This window comes from Rousettus aegyptiacus, unplaced genomic scaffold, assembly GCF_014176215.1.
Source record: "Rousettus aegyptiacus isolate mRouAeg1 unplaced genomic scaffold, mRouAeg1.p scaffold_m13_p_2, whole genome shotgun sequence".
NCBI classification, from domain to species: domain Eukaryota; kingdom Metazoa; phylum Chordata; class Mammalia; order Chiroptera; family Pteropodidae; genus Rousettus; species Rousettus aegyptiacus.
In genome coordinates, this window is record NW_023416295.1 from 172,945,648 (window position 1) to 172,965,653 (window position 20,006).

The window sequence follows — 20,006 nt, forward strand, 5'->3', positions numbered from 1 at the left end:
ATTTCCTAGCTGGCTAGCCAGGAAGCTCTGGGAGGCAGGGAGACTTGGGGTGTAGCCTGGGCGGGGCTGCGATTAGAGCTGTGAGGTTATTACAAAGACAAAACGTGAGCCCTGCCTCCTGAAGGCCAGTGTCGGAGGTGGCACGAGACCCAGGTCTACCCCCGAAACCACGCTTTTCCCAAATGTCGTTCTGCGAATTCCTAGTTATGGGGCTGGGCCCAGCCGACAGAGGAGACCAGGAGGCAGATGTCTCGGGCCAGCCCACCGCAGGCCTGGACCCGCACCCAGTTCCCCAGACAGGAAGGCAGCGGAGGTCTGTGGGGCTACCGCACAGGCCAGGGCAGTTGGAAGTGGCCCTTTCCCACTTTGTTCTCAGAGCCTGGCCATGATGGGGGAAGTTTGGGAGCCCCAGGAGGGAACAGTGGCACTTATTAGGCACCTGTGGGCCAGAAAAGGGCTGGGTGCTTTGCACTGTTCCTTGATTCCTGTTGCCTCTGACAGCTGGGTATTAATACCCTTATTTCTCAGATAAGGAAACCGACGCTTGGATAAGTCAAAGACACTTGGACTGCTCACCCCAACAGCCTCTCCGACCTTACCCTCCCCTCCCCACGAGCAGAGGTTGTTGAAACTCCAGTGATGGCAGGGAGCTCACTCCTGCAAGCACTCTATGTGGGACAACCTGAAAGGAAGTTCTTCTCTGTGGGCTGAACCGGCCCACCTGAGGCCGAGCACTGCCCGGAGCCAGGCCCTCTGTCCTCACAGCCGCCTTCAGAGGGTGAACACGGCGGGATAGCCCACTCGCCCAGCAGGCCTCCCCTGGATAACTGCTCCCCTCTGAGCTCAGTTTCCTGAGCTATAAAATGGGGATAACAACCCCTATGTGAGGGGTGGTCGTGAGGCCTTAGGGAGTCGATAACCCTGGTACATTCCGGGAACATCCAGAGTCTTCAGAAAAGCTTCAGCCAACGAGAGAGGCTCAGAGAACTTTCCAGAAGCCTGACTCACCTTCCCAAAGAAGGAAGTGGCCTTGACCGGAGCGGCCCCATGGTGGGGGCTGGGACTCAATCTCAGAGCCCGTCATGAGTGGGCTTTCACTCGTGTGACGCTGGCTCCCCCAGAACTGGCACCAGCTCGCTCAGCCCACCTAAGGGACGTGGCAGAGGGAATGTGGCCAGGCAGGTCTGGGTTGAAGCCCTTCATCTGCCATTGCCAGCTCTGTGCTAGGGAAGCTGCTGGTCGCCTCTCTGCTCTGAGCCTTTCTCCAGCTTCAAGGAGGGGCCTGTTCACAGGACTGTGAGGCTTAGCAGAGCATGAGGCCAAATTCTGGTGACTCCTCAGGTGCAGAGCCGGGCATGCCCCAGCCCTGGCCCCCACTGGGGACAGCCAGGTTACCCACATCATCGTCTTGGTCGCCGAGGGAAGGACTGGAGAAATGCAACCTGGGAGAAGGGCCCCACGTCTTTGCATACTCTGCCCCGTGCTGCCCATGCTCTTCCCGGCACACTCCTCTCTACCCTCGGTCCCTTCAGGCTTAAGTCTCACCTGCCCTGTGAGGCAGAACGGCTGCGGGAAAGACACGTGGTCATGAGCCCACCAGTGGGAAACCGAGCCAACGAGAGGGAAGTGATGCCTCCAGGATCATGGGGTGGGAGAGGGAGAACCGACCCTGCGTGGGCCGGGAGCCAGGCTCTGCTGCTCCTCCTGACACCTCTCCAGGCGGCGCCAAAGACCTTCCCCAATTTCACCCGCCGGCCAAGCTGCCCGCACACACGTGCATTCCTACCTTGGGGCCTTTGCCTGCACCGTAAAGCCGGCCAACCTGGAAAACCTGCCCTTCTCTCCACCCAGGTGGTTCTTGTTGACCTCTATGGCACCACCTACTCCTCCCTGCCCACAGCCCCATCCTCAGCCCCAAGGGCCCACCCGTCCACTCGACCCTGCTCCTGCCCAATTCCTGTTCGCCTCTCGGGTCACCACGTGTATGCCCCCGCCCTCAGGAAGTTCCCTCAGACCAGCTGGACCAATTCCTCCTCGGAGCTCACTCCCAGACACCACCCCACACCATCGCTCGGTGCCTGACTCCGCCTCCAGACCAGGGCTCTGCAGGTGGGCGAGGGGGGTGTCTTGTCATACACGCAGCACGGAACCTGGCACAGACAAGGTGTCCAATATGCGCTGTCCCGGCATGGCGGCGGCCAACCATCCTTTCACTTGCCAGGGACTCAGCGGTGAGAAGACAGGCAGAGCTCTAGTGAGAGTTACGGTCTAGTGACAAGTACGTGCGTGTGGAAGATCAAGTGGGAATGACTGGTATGAGGAGCACCGGAGCAGGGAAAGCGAGACAGGGCGGGGAAAGGACGGGGGAGGGCAGCAAGGGAAAGCGGCTCCGGGCAGGGGACATTTGCTCAGATCTCTGAAGAAAGTAAAAGCAGCGATGCAAATATCAGAGGAAAGAGTGCACCAGGGAGAGGAAGAGCAGGTGCAAAGGCCCTGCGGCGGGAATGCACGCAGCATGTGGGAGGAACAGCACGGAGGTCGACAAGCGAAGTGGGGGATGAAAGCAGCTGAAGTCCGACGGGGAACGAGTGGGGTCCACGGGCAGGGCTCTGACGCTGCGTGGGCCAGGAGCCGTGGCAGGGTCCCGGGAAGAGAGCAGGAGCTGACCTGTGCTCTAACAGGATTGCTCTGGCCGCTGCGTGGAGAATGGATTGCAGGGGCTGAGCGGGAAGCAGGGGACCCGTGAGGAGGTTCGTGCAGGTGGGGAATACAGGCGGTGGCCGTGGATGTGGAGGGAAGGGGTCGAATTGATGATGATGTATTTTGAAAGTAGAACCAATAGGATTAAGTGATGGATTGAATAAATGAGGGAGTGGTGGGAGAGGGTGGGGGCAGGGCACGGAGAGCTCAAGGATGATCCCAAGGTTTTTGGCCTGAGCAAGGAAGTGGGAAAAGGGAGATGCTGTTACTTGAGACGGGGAAGGTAGGGGGGTCGGGCAGGTTTGGGGTGAATTTCAGAAGCTCAGTTTGTGACCTGCTGAGGTGGAGCTGCTCACTGGCCATCCAGGTGGAGATGTGGCAGGGGCGTCAGCTGGACCAGCTGGAGTCTGGGAGAGCGGCAGCCCGGGCTGGGGGTGGGTACCTGCAGAGCACGGTGCTGTGTTTCATGCAGACGAGGTCCGCGGACGAGGTCCTCAGTAAAGGCCTGCCGACCTGGCCTGCAGGGCCCCGAGAGCAACACAGAAGCAGCTGCGGCCCAGCTCCTGGCCACTAGGATAGGTGGACAAGGGGCCCCGGGGCCAACCACAGAGAGCCGCGCCCCGAGAGGGGCAGGCGAGGCACTGCCAGCTCTCCTCCCACATGGCAGGAGGGGGTTCTGGGAAGTCCTTCCGACAGAGTTGGTGTCAGAGTCTTGGCAGACAGAGATGGGGAGGACACTCCGGGAAGGCAGGTGCTCCGGTTTCAGGGCGAGGTGGGAAGCAGGAGGAGGAAGGCCTAAGGGCGCCGGTGGAGCCGGGCTATGTGGATGGGTCCGGGAGCCAGACCCCCAGCTCCAATCCAGGCTCTGGGATGCTGGGCAAGAGGCTTAACCTCTGCGGTATCTGTTTTTGGCTCTAGTAGGAATGATAGCCGTACACCCTGCACGTCTTGGTGTGAGGATCGCATGAGTTAAGCCACGTAATGTGCCCAGAGTACAGCGGTGGCAGGTGCTCAATTACGTGGCCTATCCATTAGTATTTCATACAAAGAAGGTGGCGTGTGCCAGCTGCCTAGGAAGACAGACAAACAAGGGCGAGAAGAACAGTGTACAAGGCCCAAGTATGAGGTGTGCTGCCCAGATGAGGAGGGGCCTTTATTCCCTTTGGGCAATGCGGAGCCATGGAAAGTTCTGTGCACAGAGATGAGGGCCATTCCATTCAGTCCTTGGTTATCCTCCGCCTGCCCTCAGCGGGGTATACCCGCTCCCGTCCCAGGATCGGCAGTTGTCCCGAGCACTCTGCTGCGGGGTTCAGGGCCACTTCTTGTCGTAATGGCTGACTCTCGGGGAGCACTCACTATGTCAGCCCTCACGACAGCCCATGTATGAGGTTGGTCCCATTGTTATTATGGTTTGACAAATGAGGAAGCCAAGGCAAAGGTCAACGTCATTACCAAGATCAATGCCATCACGCAGGTCAATGTCATCGTGCAGATAGTGGCTAGCAGAACTAGGATGCAAACCCAGGCGGTGCACTCAGAACTACAGCATCTATACTGGCCTGTCCCGCTCTAAGACGGACCCTGGAGCCCTTGGAGGTGGCTGGGCATCGCGGAGCGTCCAGCACTATCAGATCTGCCAGCAGGCCCAGCAAGGTCATCGTGCCTGCTCATGGGGCAGAGACTAAGAGGCGATGTGACTTGCCCAGCGCCCCGCAGCTTGTCCACTAGGAGCTGGGACTCCCATGCAAGTCTATTAGACTCTAAATGCCTGCATCAGGAGCCTGGTGGACATGACACATAGGACCCTGAGCTCCCTTTAACCTGGGCCTACATCAGGGGTGAGGTCTCTCAGATTAGAGCTATTTCCTAGGTCCTCGCACCCCTTTGGGGATGGGGGAGACAGTGGATTTCCCCCTTCCGAGAAAGCCCTGGGACTTGTGTCATACGCCCCTTTACTGTTTGGTCCTCTCCTGACTTTGTCCTATCAGAGAGGTTTTTCATCCCAAGAACTACTGTGGCCCACCAGTGTGGCCCTCCCCCGCCGAGGGGAGATGGAAAAGCAGGGTTCACTGCATCTCAACAGTTCGGCAGCCAGACAAACCAGCAGAGAGAAATACAGTGTTTACAGACCAGGTCAGGTCCACCATTAGTCTATAAAAATGGATTCCTGGAAAAACATAAAACAGCAATTTACACTGTGAATTTTATTGGTTCCAAAAAAAAAAAAAAAGGTTATCCCATTTGAATAACAAAATAATGAGGGGAGATAAACCACTCCTTTCTTCATGAATAATGACACACAAAAACTCAACAGAAATGGAACGTTCACACACAGCTTCAGGTCTGATGCATTAGCCGTTTTTGTTTCATAAAAACCGGCATTTCTATTAAAATGGGGTGATGTCCAAAAGGTCTGTTTGCTTTAAAATGCGTAAGGCTTAGGTTTATTTTTTTGTTTTTATTTTAAACAAAGCTTACATTCTCCTGACTTCAGGCCTATTCCTACGGCGGGGGTGGGGGGCTGATTTCAGAATCCATCTGATATGTCGGGTTTCTTTGTGGCATCCACTTCATCGCTCAGCAGCCAGCCATGATGTCATAAGCCCATCAGATTTCCGGTAGGGGGGAAACGCTGGGGAATTGGAAAGAATGGATGTTTCTTACCCGTCAGGAAGGGGGTGGGGAGGGGCTGGGTGTGTTTGGGAGACGGGAGGCAAGCTCGATGTTTGTGATATTAAATGTCAGGCAGAAACCTGAAAAATCCAGCCACACAGATGTTTTCTAAATATCCAGATGTCTGGCACGGAGCAGACCATGCCTCCCAACCCCCCCCTGCCTCCGCCCCCCCAACCTCCTGCCCCGAGAGGCGCTTGACATTTGGGCTCTGACCTCAGGTCATCAGGCAGTGCACACTGCCAGGAGCTGCACATCCTCCAGGCTGCCCACCCTCGGGTCTGGAATTTTTTTCTAAATCTTCACACATGGATGACAGGAGTAACTAGGTCCAGATTTTTAAGAGCTGTTGAAGCAGTGATTTGAAAAGTTCAGTCCCTAGAATTAGCCTCCACAGAATACACTATGGAAGCCAAAAAGGAGGAATCCCTCAGCCAACACACACACAAACATATGTGACTCTTAAGCCATAGAACTTAAAAACCCAAAATAAAACCATCCAGTCTGAGAACCAAGGACTCAATGATGCTGAGGAGCGATGAGCCCTCCCCTAGGAATGCGCGTTCCCAAATCAGAAAAACACCCATCAGCTTTGTTCTTCCTGACAAAGCCCCTCGCTTCCAAGGAACAGACAGTTGCCAACAAAAGCACACGGTAGAACTAATTTACACTCAGACTCTGGGCGTCAAGGAGTCATAAATGGAACCAGCTTTGCCTGGGAAGCTGTCTCTCCACCACTGGCAATGGGGACCCAGGACCTGGGAGAACCCTGCAAGCCGCAGACTGAGCAGAGTCCTGGCGTTTGAGAGGCCTGGCCACACGCCCACTGAGGCCATCTCTGAAGCCTATGACATCACGGTTAATTGTACCTGAAAATGAGCCAAGAACTGCAGGCCCCTGGGGCCCAAATCCTATGAGTTCACAGGGAGCCAGGAGGAGAGGCAGCTGGGGAGGGGGACCCTCTCCAATTAGAACAGAGTGCCTAAATGACCAAAAAAGGGGTGGCCGAGGGGCGGGTACCTGGAAGAGGGCAGGAGGATATGAGTAGGGACTCAGGGCTGGAAGTTGGGGGCTCTGTGGCCTCATCTCCCAGAACAGCCTCTGCCTTTTCAGATGCAGAAACTGAGGGCCAGGAGTGACTGAGTGACCTTCCCAAGGTCACCAGGCTAATTAGCGGGACGGCCAATCCTGGGAAACAGAAAATACAGGCCTGGCATGGTACAGCTCTTCCCTGAACGTTATCTAATTTAATCCTCACGACACCCTGTCAGGGAAAAATTATCATTAACCTCAGTTTCCAGAGGAGCCAATGGAGGTGCAGAGAGGTTAAGTAATTTGCCCAAGGTCACACAGCTCATCATTAGCAGAACTTGGCCTGAACCTCTAAGTCACTGACTCCGAATCCAGTGCTCTTTCTGCTGGGTGAGGGGAGGCAGTTAAGGTTGATCTGGGAGCTGTGAATCTGATTTAAATACATATTTTAAAAGCTGGTGATCCCCACAGAGCAGAAGGGAGTAAATCATTGCAAATTAATTTTTTAAAGCCATTCCAGTCAGGAGGGCTGTCTGGCTGGGTGGTGGGGAAGCTGCTTTTATTCTGTCCCTGCCAGAGCCTGCATAAAGCATGTAGATGCTCTCTCTAGCCCGGCATGCATGGAGGCAGCTCAATCCCCTGAAGTGGGGGGGCGGGGGGCGCTAAAAGCTTTGCCAGGCATCTCTGAGAGCATAATCTGCCACAGGAAAGGTGCCAGGAGCACAGGTCTGACAGAGCCAGGGGAGAGAGAAATTCACTGAGTATGGAAACTACAAAAGATAAAAATTAGCGTCAGCCCCTCTAGGCCTGATTCTACATTCCAGCCAGGAGTTTAAATGAACTGCAGGTCACCTGGGCCCAGAGGCCTGACTCTGGGTCAGGGAGGCACTGCCCAGGGTCCAGCCTGCCAAGGATGGGGTGGGCTGGGGAGTGGAGGCCAGGTAGTTACTGTGTGGCCTTGTACCCTGGCCATCCTTGGGAGCCTGCTGGCCACTACCTTCTCCTAGAGTAGCATTTGAAAAGCTGGGTCAAAACGCTGAGGAGTAGAATGGTCTGAGCTCGGAGAACAGGACAGGCACCCATCGCCAGGACTCCCCGTCCCTCCAGCCCCGGAAGGTTTACTTCCCTTCCAGCAGACCAGCCTTGGAACTTCAGCGAGCCATCTGCGCCAGGCCTTCCCTGCTCTCTTCCCCACTAGGCTGCTTTCTTTTACTTTGCTTCTGTGAACGGCAAATGGGGCGTGGAGCCCAGGACTCAGGCCATTGAAGGGGAAAGAAAGGTTTCTGCCATCTGGATGCCTGACCTCTAAGCAGCTACCTTCTTTCTAGGGAAATGCTACTCATTCCTTATTTACTTTGCCTACACTTGGCCCAGAAGAGATTTAGGTCCTGCTGTCATGGCACTTATAATTGATAATCCAATAATGACACAAAAATGTCCATGGAGGGAGTGGTCCCCAGTCTCTGAGAGACTGTCACAGGGAAGTGTCAGGTCGGGGAGGTCAGAGAAGGCCTCCCAGGGCCAAAGGATGAGGAGGCATTAATCCCCCTGACTCACTGTCACCTCTACAGAGAAGCCTTCCCTGATGCCCGCCCAAGGTGGTATCCCATTCCCAGACCCCGTTGCCTTCCTGATTGATTTTCATTATCTATGTCCCTGCACTGATCTGGAAATCCCATGAGGGCAGAGACTGGGTCTGTCTTGTTCACTGCTGAATTACCCGCGCCTGGGACATAGGAGGTGTCTGATGACTACTCGTTGATCAGATAAATAAACATGTGCAAAGGACCTACGGTAGAAGGAATCACAGAGACTAGGTGGTGTGAGAGTAATAACGGGACAAAAGCCACAGAGAGTCTTAGGGGATGAGACTGAGTCTGCCACCCCAAGGACCACCCTGGACATGTAGGTATCTCCTTCAGCCTCGGGACTCCCCTCGCCTGTGGTAGAGACTGGGGTTGGGTGTCTTCCCTCCCCTATAGGACAGTCGTACAGATCCCCTGCCGCACTTGATCTACCCCAGGCACAGTACCCCTGAGGACGAGGTAAGGGGGCAGTAGCGTCACCGGGCTAACACTCCCGCTCTTCGCCACTGCCTTCCTTCCTCCATTCATTCCCTTGCCTGGCGCTGTGGGGCCACAAAGAGGCAGTGGGAAGTAGATCCAGGGGTCCCAACCCAGGCCTTCCCTACGCCGCCCCCTCAGGTCCCACGAGCACCCCACACACACCCCACTACCGCGTCTGGCACCCTTTCTCCTCACTGAAGCAGAAGTCAAAGGAGAGGAGCTGGGCTCTGGGCTTGGACCAGACCCGGTCTGCGTCCCCTCAGCTGATTACCAGCGTGTGGTGTGTCACGACATCGAGCTGGCCTCTGTCCCTCAGACTCCTCACAGGTGAGACGGAGACACCGCGCCTCGGAGCGGGCGCTGCGGGCGCTCGGTGAACTCGCCCGAAAGGCTCAAAGTAAACCTCTGCTCTTGCTCGAGGACTCAGCTCCGCAGCAGCTGAGGACGGAGTGTGGGGCTTCGCAGCGCCCCACCGGCCCCGGCCGGCGGCCCCTCGCCCGGGGGAGGCGGCCGAGACACCGCGTGGGGGTGCGCGGGGCCCGGCCCCCCGCGCGGCGGCCCCGGAGGCGCCCGGAGCCCGCTCGGCGCCGCCCGCAGCGCGCACTCCAGCAAACTTTCCGCGGCGGCCGCCGCCGGCGCCCACACCTGCTCGCGGGGCTGCGGCGCCGCCGCCGGCGCGTGTCCGCACGGCCTCCCCGCGCCGGGTCGCCGGAGGGCGCCTCGGGGGCGGCCCGCGTGCCCCCTCCGCCTCACCCGCCGAGTTACGCGGACTGCCACCCTCGGCCGCGGGGACGCGTCTGGACCGCCTCGGGGTTCTGGGGCGCCGGTCGCACCACCTGCGCTGGTCCACGGCGCCTCTGCAGCCCCCGGGTCACAGAAGATGCCCCGCTCTGGGGCCGCGCTCGCTCCGCCCCGGAGATGCCTCGGCTCCAGCCCACGTCCACACCGCTCAAGGCTCAGAGACCCTTCGGAGCGCCCACCCGGAGGCAGACCCCGCGACGGCCGCTCAGTGCGGGGTGGCGCCCCACGCTCTCCCGGTGTCCCTCACGCCGGGCGAAACCGGCCGCGGGAATGCTTACCTCGCCCGCGCCCTCACGCTCCTGTCCCGGCGGTGCCGTCTCTTTCATACATTTTGCAATATTGTCGATGGTGAAAGAAAATGTTATAATCCTCTCCCGGTCACGTGGTTGTCCCCCAACCGTCCCCTTTCCTCCTTTTTCGGCCTTTCGGACAATACTCTGCCTTAGCGGCGCGGAGCGAGCAAGGGGGATCCAGGCAGGCGCGCCTGGCCGAGGGGGCGGGGCCTGGGCGGGGTCGGGCGGGGCGCTGGGCCTCCGGCCGCTCTCACCCGGGAAACCGCGGCTCTGGACTAGCGCTCTTCTTCCTGCTCCTGATTGGTCGGCCCGCCGCCGATGCTGACGCCTGATTGGCTGAGACAAAGGCAGTGGGGGTGGGGGATTACGGTTTTCATTCTGTGCCCTTTCTTTCCTGCGGCCGCTGCTGCTCTTTTGGGCACTTCTGACATCTGCAGACTTTTCCTCGCTGCTTCCGTGCACCCCATCGTTACACTTAACCACTCCAAATGTAACTATTTTTTTTGTCCCTTTCTACCAAATAGGTAGCACCTCGAGGTCGAGGACACAGGATTTGTTCTGTTCACTATGGTATCCCCCAGGGCCTGGCGCACAGTAGGTGCTCAAAACGTGCTTGCTGATTGAATTAATGGAAAATATACATACAGATTTTTCGAGCTATTTTACCACTAGTGATACCCCAAGAAGAAGATATTACTATTCTCCTTCAAGAGCGGAGAGACTGAGATGAAGGGAAATGCTCTCCCCTGGGATGAATGGAGAAGCTGAAAATGCGACATGCTTATATCACTGGACCTCAGCTCTCCTCTACACGGCGATGCCCCATAGAGTGTCAGAGCCTCAGTTTCCCATCTATCAAAAGAGACTGTTGCGCTTGGCAGTAGGAATGAAATGGCCCAGCCTCCTTGTTAAAATCCTGGTAGCCTGCTGGACCTTCCCTCTCCCTCCCTGGGACTCCCTCCTCTCAAAATCACAAGGGACGTTGGAAGCACTCTACTCAAATCGGGCTGCTTTGCCCACCTCCGAGGATGTAGGGAATCTATCATTAAGCAAACTGACCTGAGCAGATATGCTATTTGAGGAGGGAGGACAGTCTTTGGGAAGCCCTCACGTGGATTCTTTCAATTGTGGGGTTGTCTCTGATAAGAGATAGGAGAGAGGGCTTCCTCTGACAAAGGAGGGTGTCAGAGCTGCTCCTGGAGCTGGGTGGGAGGGTTAATGGACCAGAAAAATGCTATCCGAGATCCTGGGCATCCAGATTCAGGAGTGCAGAGGGGCCGGCTTGGTGGCAGAGTGCATTCTCCCTGTGTCTCTGTCTTTACTCAGCCTTCTTATAAAGACACCAGACACTAGCTCTAGGGCCCGCCCTAACCCAATGTGACCTCATCTTGATTATATCTGCAGAGACCCTATTACCAAATCAGGTCACATTCACAGGTATTGGTGGTTAGGACTTCAGCATATCTCTTTGAGGGACACCACACAACCCCCAACAAGGCCCAATGAAGAAAGAACATTCTAGTTAGAGGGGAACAAGGAGAGCAGATGCCCTGAGGCTGCCCTGGGTAGATTACCCTCCTAGCTGCCCACTTCTCTCTCGGGGTTTATCTCCAGCTCACTTAGGTTCCTGGTACCTGGCAGCCACCTCAACAGAGTCAGCAGGCAGCTGACCCTCTGAATATCAGGCTTTCTCAGGCCTCGCCTCCAGCTGACCCTCCCCAGCTTGGGGCCCTGAGGAGAGCCCAGCCTGCCTGTCCCTCCTCCTTCTGCCTGCCTGGTCCCCACCCCCACCCACATCCTGCATGCAAGATGGACAAGGACAATAAAAGCTGTTTCACAAGCAGGTGGTGATTAATCGCCAAGTTAATTAAAGAGGCAGTAATTATGCTCAGATTTCAGAGGAAGGAGCAATGTCTTAGGCAGGGGTGGATGGTCAGCCTAAGTCTCCCTGAGGAGGTGGGGCCAGAAGACAGAAAAGATTTGAAAAGGCAGGAAGAAAAATGAATAACATTTTTTTTTAAGTGGGTCCTTCAGCCATAGCTATAATGTTTTGTCAGAATTAGGTGGTAGGCTTAGATATTTAAGCTTGTCTCTGTACTTTTCTATGTCTTTGAAACATTTAATTAACAGAAAAATGACAGGGAGGAGGTTAAGTATTTCTAAACTCCAGTTTGGGATTTATAAATGGCCTCAGATACCATCATGCCTCATTTTACACAATAGAGAGGGCCTTAAAATTATGTGTAAATTGAATCCCGTTTGCCCACCCAGTACATCCTAACGCCGGCGATGCTCTATCTTCATTTCTGATTGATTTTCCCTGGCAGAGGCGCAGAATTCTTTGCTTTGAGTGTCAGGCTCTCTCTGTCAAGTAGTTAATGACCTATAAAGCACTTAAAACATACTAGAGAAGATGCTATTTGGAGGCACCCTGTGGTGTACCCTCTCCTATTGTCAGTAATCACCACTCATTTATTTGCTCTTATTGGTTTGGAATTTGCTATCAGGTTTCCCTAAAGTGGAGCCCACCGGGAAGGGTCCAGTTCCACACAGTGCCGGGTGGGTTCTGAGGTTTGCACCCCGGGAAGCAGCAGCAGGTGAGGAGGGACAGGGCCCTTTTCTCAAGATCCCTTGTTCATGGGGGCCTTGGTCATCTCTAGGTACACCTTCCCTAACTCCCTCATTCCTCCTGCGGCTGTGGCCACCGTGACTGTCCCAGTTTTTCCTCGTCACCTGTCTGAAGCCTCAACCCGTCTTCTGAGTCCCGACCCATTCTCTTGGCTGCCTTCGGGACTCCTCCCCCTGGTCGCTGCCTGGATTTTGCCTCACTTTGCTGTTTCGCGTCTGTGCTTCTGGTTGTGTTTGCTGAAATCATCCTCTGTCAATTAATCGGATGCAGGCATGTGCACCCCTTCAGTCTTATGTCTTGAGGCCAGCAGGTTACCAGGTCTTGTCGGGCCCCCCTCCAGAGTGGCTCTAGAGTCTGTTCCCTGCCCCATCCTCCACTTCCTTGGCCTCAGTCCCAGCCCCTAGGCTTTTGCCTATCTCAGCAGCCTCCAAATTGGAATAGGCCACCCTCCGCAGAGCGCTCATTCAAGCTGCCTCCCAGAGAACACTGTAGGTGATTTTGTCCGCCTGCTCCCCAACCTCTGTGAGCTCCTCAGACCTCAGCCAGGTATCCAAGGCTCCTCACTGTCTGAGTTTGGTGTCTTCTCCCCAGGCTCCCCCCAGGCACCTCACATTTCTTACCATCTCACTCCATCTGTCTTCAGGCCTTTTTTTATGATATTCCCTATCTGGAGAACCCTCATCCTTCAAGGCCCTCACTTTCACTGCCCGGGGGTGCAGGAGGGTGTCTCAAGGAGGAACCAGCCTAGGAGGCCGAATAGACATTTCCAGAAAGGAAGAGCACATTCATTTTCTGGGGCTGCTGTCATTGATTACCAGAAACCTGGTGGCTTAAAACAGCATACATGTATTCTCTTACAGTTCTGGAAGCCAGAAATCCAACATCACTGGGCATAAACCAAGGTGTCAGCAGGGCCACACCCCCTCCAGGGGCTCTGTTTTGTTGCCTTTTCCAGCTTCTAGAGCTGCATGTCTTGGCTCATGGTCCCTTCCTCCATTTTCAAAACCGGGAGCCTAGAATCTTCAAATCTCTTTCTCTGATTCCATGTCACGCTGCCTTCTGCCTTCTGCCTTCTGTTAGTTACCTCTCTCTGCATCCCTCTTATCGGGACCCATGCGATTGTAATAATCTGGGATAATCTCCCCATCTCAAGACCCTTAATCACATCTGCAAAGTCACAACTTCCAGGTAGACATCTGGGGGAGGGGCATAGAAGGCAAGCGAGCGAAGCGGTTCTGATGAGGACCTCTGAAGTCACTTCTGGGGCTCGGATCTCAGTTGCACCATCCGCCAGCTGTGTGGTCTTGTTCAAGTTGCTACATCTCTCTGATCCTCAGTTTCCTCATCTATAAAAGGGGAACAGTGCCTAACTTCAGATAGGCACTCAGCAGGCGTTTGACTATCCAGCAGAGGGAGCTGCACTCTGCCAGAGCTTAGAGGCTGAGAGAGGCCGCCCCAGGAAGACCCTTCTGTAGGAGGGAGGAAGGGCAGGAAGGAAGGCAAGAGCAGGAGAGGCTGGGGTAGAGAGGTGGAGGGCAGACCTGGACCAGGTCCCAGGAAAGTGCGTGCGTGTGTGTGTGTGTGTGTGTGTGTGTGTGTGTGTGTGTTCTGTCCTAGGAGTCATGGACAGGGACACAGAAAGTATTTAAACAGGGCAGATTTTGTTTTTGTTTCCTCTTATTGAGGTATAATTCATATATAACATTCACCCTTTAGAGTGTACAATTCGGTGCTTTTTAGCATGTCCGCAAGGTCGCCCCACCATTAGCACTGATTCCAGGAATTTTTCATCTCCCCGTAAAGGAACCCCATACCATTTCACAGTTGTCCCCAATCTCCAACTCCAGGCTTGAACCCAGAAAGAACTGACACGTGGGGTAGGAGTGGGCTGAGGGGCCAGACCAGCCTGGGCTCGCTGTCCCCTCAGCCCCTGCCAGTTGCTCATATTACCTGAGGAAGCCCTGCACAGGTGGGCGGGGGCAGCGGCCTGAGGGGCGGGAGCTCGGGGTTCACTGCGTGCACCAGGGTTCCCATTTTTCTTTCTGGACGTAGTCACTCGGCTCCGGAGTCTTCTTCCCCACTGGGACTCACCTACACAGACTTGTCCTAATAGATCAAGAGGCCAGCAACTCTCCTGGCTCTGTCCCGAGCACATGGCATCTCAGGGCGCCCCCCACAGGAGGCGGTAACTGTAGGGCTGCTAGAGAAAAGTGCGGGGCATACGAGGCTGGGTCCTGACTGGTTCCTGAAAGACTGGAGTAGGAAAGCTTTTTAAGTCCTGAGCAGCCCTGAGACTCTCCTACCAACCCAACCACTCTTAGGCGTGGCCGGGACTCAGCTGGGACATGGGGGACCCGCAGGGGGCTTCTACAGTGCACCCACTGGGCTTAGTCCTGCTGGCTGATTGGAGGCTCCCAGGCTCTGTGTGGTCAGGGCTGTCTGACCTAGCCTAGAGGCAGCTGAAGCAGGAGAGAAGGCCATCTGGAGAGGCGAGGGACAGTAGTTAGGACATTGCTGAGCCAGCTGAGGCATCCCCCGGCAGTGATAGGGGCTTCTGGGATCAATTAGCAGAACCACCCTAACAGGGCTTGCGGCCCCTGACACACGCTCCTCAGACACGTGTCATCGATCCGAGCTTTTGACAGCCTCCGCAGCCAGGGGGTGAAGCAGGGGCTGCTGCTGGCCTTTCTCGAGTGCCTTGGCCTCGCCTCCAACAGCCTGGCACAGAGCCTGCCCCTCCCCATCAGGCAGGACGGGACTGGCCTCCCCGACCCTCCTCGCCTCTCCTGCCGCTGTGAGTGCGGCAACGCCTCGGTCTCGATTTTCACCTATGTAAAATGGATCACGTACTGATTAAAGATCCCTTCCTGGGTTGGGGGAAAAAATCGTTCTCCCTCTTTCAGCAAGAACTGGCCCTAAATTATCAGCCACGGAAAAGGTTCACTTATTCTTTAAACAAATGGCTCTCGAGCCCCCGCTGAGTCAGGCACAAAGAGAAACAAGCAAGGTGTCCCTCCAGCCCACCCTCAGGAAGTCCAGAGCCTCCCGGAGGAGATGGATGTGTATGAATTGAATCAACGAGAGGAGGTCAGAGCAATGAGAGAGATAAATGAACTGCTTGGTGGAGGAGGGGATTTTAGGGAAGCCTTCATGGAAGAGGTGGCATTTGAGCAGGAATTCCTGCTTGGGTTCAGAGGTGGGGAGTCTGGCACCTTGGGGAATAGCAACTGTGGACAGGAGCATGGATGGGCCTTGGGTGACACTGGGCCAGCAGGAGCTGGTCAGAAAGGAGGCTAAGGGACTCCCTGAGGACAGAACCATCTGTTATCCCAGCCCCAGCACAATGCCTGGCACATTGTCGGAGCTGGGGGTTGTGAGAGCCCCGAGTGCAGGGCTGAGGGGCCCGGTCTCCCGCTTGTGGACAGTGGAAGCCGCCGTGAGGTTTTGTATTGGGCGTGAGGTAGGGGTCCAACCTCATCCTTTTGCATGTGGATGTTCATTTCTCCCAGCACTAGTCGTTGCAAAGACTATTTTTCCTTATTGTATTATTCGAGCCCCTTTGTTGAAATGATTTGACCATAAACGTAAGTTACTGCAGGGTTTTGAAACGTGGTGAGATCTGTGCTATCAAAAGATCCATTTGGTGGTAGAGACTGGAAAGGGCTGGAAGGAAGAGGGGTTGGAGGGAGACTAGATGGTTGAGCTCGGTGGGGATCAGCCCTGGGCCCATGGCAGGGAGCCAGGTATGGAGCTGTGCCCTGAGCCCAGGCTGTGAGTCAGCCAGAACATGGTCCCCTGGCACTCACTGGGGAATCGGGATGGGGTGGGCAAGGGGGTAACAGAAAAAGCCCGTGCTCCTCAGCCCCTTCAGGTCCAGAGTGGTAAAAATTAAACCCTCTGCAGAGATAGCCATTGCAAGTAGGTTTTTAGGTAACAAGAGAACTGTAAGTGTGGAACCATGACAATTACAGCAACATTATCCCAGATTATAAAGCTTCCAAGAGGCGGCTCACACCTCCAGGCGTGCTGTGCCAGGAATTTCCAGTGGAGGCTTGGGATCCAAACATCTAGGCTGCCCGAACCAGGCCCCACAGTGAGCGTGGGCTGCCAGGCAGGTGACGCCTGCCACCTCTACTGCCTCCATTTCCCCAGGGAGATAGATCACTAGGGAGGGGGCGCCACCAATTCCCACGGGTCTGAGAAACAGGTACGAGCAAGGTAAAGCTGACAGGCCATCTATGAAGGAAATCGGTCCCTTCATGGGCTTCCCCAGCCCTGGAGGCACCGAGTCCCTCCAAGGCTCTTTTCGTCCTCCTCCCTGTCCCTGGAGACAGTGGGACCACACAGAGCTGGAGCCAGCCCAGCACCGCCCCTTCCGGGCCACAGGACCTGTAGCCAATCAGCTTCTCTGGATCGTAGTTTTAGCTTTGGGAAAACAGAGAGACGAGCTCCCACTTTGCAGGATTAAACGAAATATTTTAGATAAGGAGCCTGAGGAATAGGAAGCAGCATGACCTACGTGTGTGATAATTTGGCAGCGCCCGGTAACTCAGTTCAAATCCACACCCTGACGGGTTTGCACATACGTCTAAGGATGCTCCATGCAGTCCCTTCTGTGACCTTGGAAAACTGTGAACTGAAAAGGCCATTATAGGGGCCTGATTAAATTAGGGTCCACTGGTCCTACAGAACGCTTTGCTGTTAGCGAAGAACCTGGCAGCTCCAACGTGCTGTCACGGGCAGACCCGCACCGTGCGGGGCTGCATGAACAAAGCACGCACAAAGAACGCCTGCAGAAGGATGCCATTCCAGCTTTTCAGAACCCTTCACAAGCACTAGATCTTACATCTTCATACATATGCAGATATGTATGCAGATGCGATAAAAACAGCTGGGAAGAAAGCGCGCCCAAATGACCCGGTGGTCGCCTCTGGGGAAGGGACGAGGATGGAGGCCGCAAGGTGGCAGGAGCATCAGAGGCGATTTCACTTTGCTGTAGTTTTAAGTGTTTTACTACAAAGTGCACCTGCATCATCTGAATAGACACACGCATTAAAAAACACTCGCTCGCACCAAGGGCGGAGAGGAAGGCCTGACCCGCGCTGGCTCAAGGCTCGGAGGCCATAATTACGACCACGCGTCAGAGGAGCCTAGGCAGGAAAGTGTCTCAGTGCCTTATGCCAACGTCCCCAACTCTTGGAGTCTGGATTCAGGGACGGTGAAGCCCCTCAGGTGGACAAGTGATATCCCCTGGCATCCAGGAGGGACAGAGAGATGGCACTCTGTCAGCCTGGCTGGGCTGAGGCCGCGGCCCACCTCTCCTGGCTGAGCGGTCTGCCAAGAAAACTATTGAACAACATAAAAATCTATCCTGGAAACCCCAGAGGCATCCTTAGAATGGAGTGTGGCCTTTAAATTAGAATGTGGAGGAAAAAAAAAAAAGGCAGATTTGCCCGTAACTTGATATCAGGTTGGTAAAGGCTGGTGGCCAACACACGGTGGCTGTGCCTGCCTGGCCGAGCATCCCGCCCCCACCTCGCCAAGGTCCTGCGACGTTGGCTGCGAAGGTGGGATTCCGTGTGCAGCCAGCACGTGTTCCCATGGAAACTCGGCTTCTCAGAATCCTCTGGAAATTGTTGCTGAGGAGGGGCCATGGTTTCCCACGCCCACTTTGCAGTTTCATTTCCAGGGATGGTTTTCTCAGGCAAGTGCTGAGAGGAGCAAGAGCAGGAGGGAGGGCTGGAGGCTGAAGCCCCGAGGGGCAGAACGGGGCCGATCGATCGGGTCGCTCCCCTGGGTGTCAGACTTAGCTAAAATGTTTCAGACGCTCCAAGGCGCTGATGAGGGTGGCAGGGCCTGACCTAGGAGGACAGATGGGAAATCCCTGTCAGAGCGAGGTCAGGCCAGGCAGAGAGGAGCATCCTCAGGACCCCCCAGCTGTGGGGCAAGGCCCTCTCCCACTGAAGAGGAAGCAGCGCCAGAGGCCTGGCCCTTGGGGCCACCTGCGGCTTCTCCTCCCAGTTCTAGGCCTGGGGTCCACCCTCGGGATGGCTGCCAGCCACCCTTAGAGTCTAAGGCTCCCCTCGGCCTGCCTCTCACCTGTTCCCCTTCTCCAGCCCCTCCTGAGACCACACACACACACACACACACACACACACACACACACACCCTTCTTCGCTCGCCCTGCCCCTACCCTGGGTGCTCCCTGCGGGGGCAACCACAGTGCCTGGGTCCCCATTTGGCAGATGCCCTCCACGCTGCCTCCCGGCAGTCTGCTTTCCCTGCAGGATTAGTCGAGAAGGAAACACAGCCAGCACCCTCCCAGCCTCTGCGCCAGCACGGAGTTCCCCATCTGTCCTCTCTGAGCAACGCTGAGCCTCTCGATTGTCTCTTAAACCCAGGCTCGAGTGGACAAAGCTGTTGGGAAGTGGAACTGGGATTCAGGAGAGGTCAGCAGCCACGCAGCCCCAAGACGACTCCCGAGGGTGGTTCTTCTCTCCCATTCAGAGTCACACGCAAGCTTGCCGGGAAGGAGATCTCTGTCCCCTCCAGCTCCCTCACCGCCACCTGCGCCCCCTGCACAGGCTCTCAGGCCCGGCTGGTGGGGAACGGGTGCTCGGTCTTCTTTGCTCCACACTGGAAGTCCCAGAACACTGCTCCCCCAGCATCCTTTGCGTCAGAGCCCCTCCAAGGGCCCCCCCCTTTCTTTCTGATTCCCTTCCTCCTTCTGCCTCTCTTCTTGCTCACAGAAGATGTCAACATCTCCTGGCTTCGCAGCCTTGCCCTGAACGGGGCTCGGCCACCACACCGGCAATGGCTATGTCCACAAGGGGGTGACGGGTTGGTCCCCAAGGGCCCCATAGGTCACAGGGAGGAGTTGAGGTTTGGTTCCAAGTGAGATGGGCACAGGAAGGTTCCAAGCACAGAAAGGGACAGGCCCTAAGTGGAGAAGAGACTGGAGCCAGGGCAGCCATGCCGGGGCCCAGATGGGGGCGTGGGGGAAATTCTTCCAGGCTCCCCTCTCTGTCTCTGGGGCCAACTGGAAAAGGCTGATTCCCAGCCGGAGGGTCTGGGGTCCAGGGGCTGAGGACAGGAGGCCGAGGCCCAGCAAGGTGGCCTCCTCCTGGCTTTGGATTTCTTGGGGAGGCTCACCGCACCCTCATCTCCCCTCACAGCCCCCCTACCCTGGCCTCAGGCTGTCAGGAACCTGAAAGGTGTTGTAGAGGCTTCGGCAGCTCCTTCTCCCTAAATGGGCAGGAAGTTCATTACCTCCAGCCTCCTGGGGAGTAGAGAACTCTCCACTTAGCCTTATAACCTGGCTCAAAGTCCTTCTTGCTGTGAGCTCGCAAGCCGGGCCCAGAACCGAGCTGGGAGGCTGTGGACAGTCCTGTGGCCAGGGAGGCTCGGTGGCACCCTAGCAGAGGGGCCGGGGGTGGCTTCCGGACATGTCTCTCTCCACCCCCAACTCCAGTCCTTCTATCACAGCCTCGAGGCCTGGTGACCTGGGTTGGGGGTCACCTTGGGGCCCCCACCCTTCCCAGGGGTTTGCATGTGAGGGCACCCCAGGGAACTCTGGGATAGCAGAGGGTGGAGAGGAAGGACTGGTTTGCCCGTTTTACAAATGAGAAAACAGCGGAAAGCCGAGGGAGGGGTGGGGAGAGCCTGACAGACAGCCCGGGCGATCCGGACCCTTCGCCGCTGACCGCCTGTGTAATGGGTCCCCCCTCACAGCGCTGGCTGCCGTGGGGAGCCACAGAAATGGCTCAGAGCCAGGCCCCGAGGGGCCACCGTCCGCACGGGGCCCGAGCTTCC

General features: G+C 56.2%; 1 long non-coding RNA gene across 1 annotated transcript; it reads right to left on the bottom strand.

The window, feature by feature from the left end:
- Positions 1-4,881: 4,881 nt before the first annotated feature.
- Positions 4,882-9,738, bottom strand: LOC107505565. Its single transcript, XR_001595741.2, has 3 exons — positions 9,551-9,738; positions 5,590-5,719; positions 4,882-5,332 (listed from the first exon to the last, which is right to left on the bottom strand). It is a non-coding gene; the product is annotated as an uncharacterized LOC107505565 (long non-coding RNA).
- Between the last annotated feature and the right edge of the window lie 10,268 nt (positions 9,739-20,006).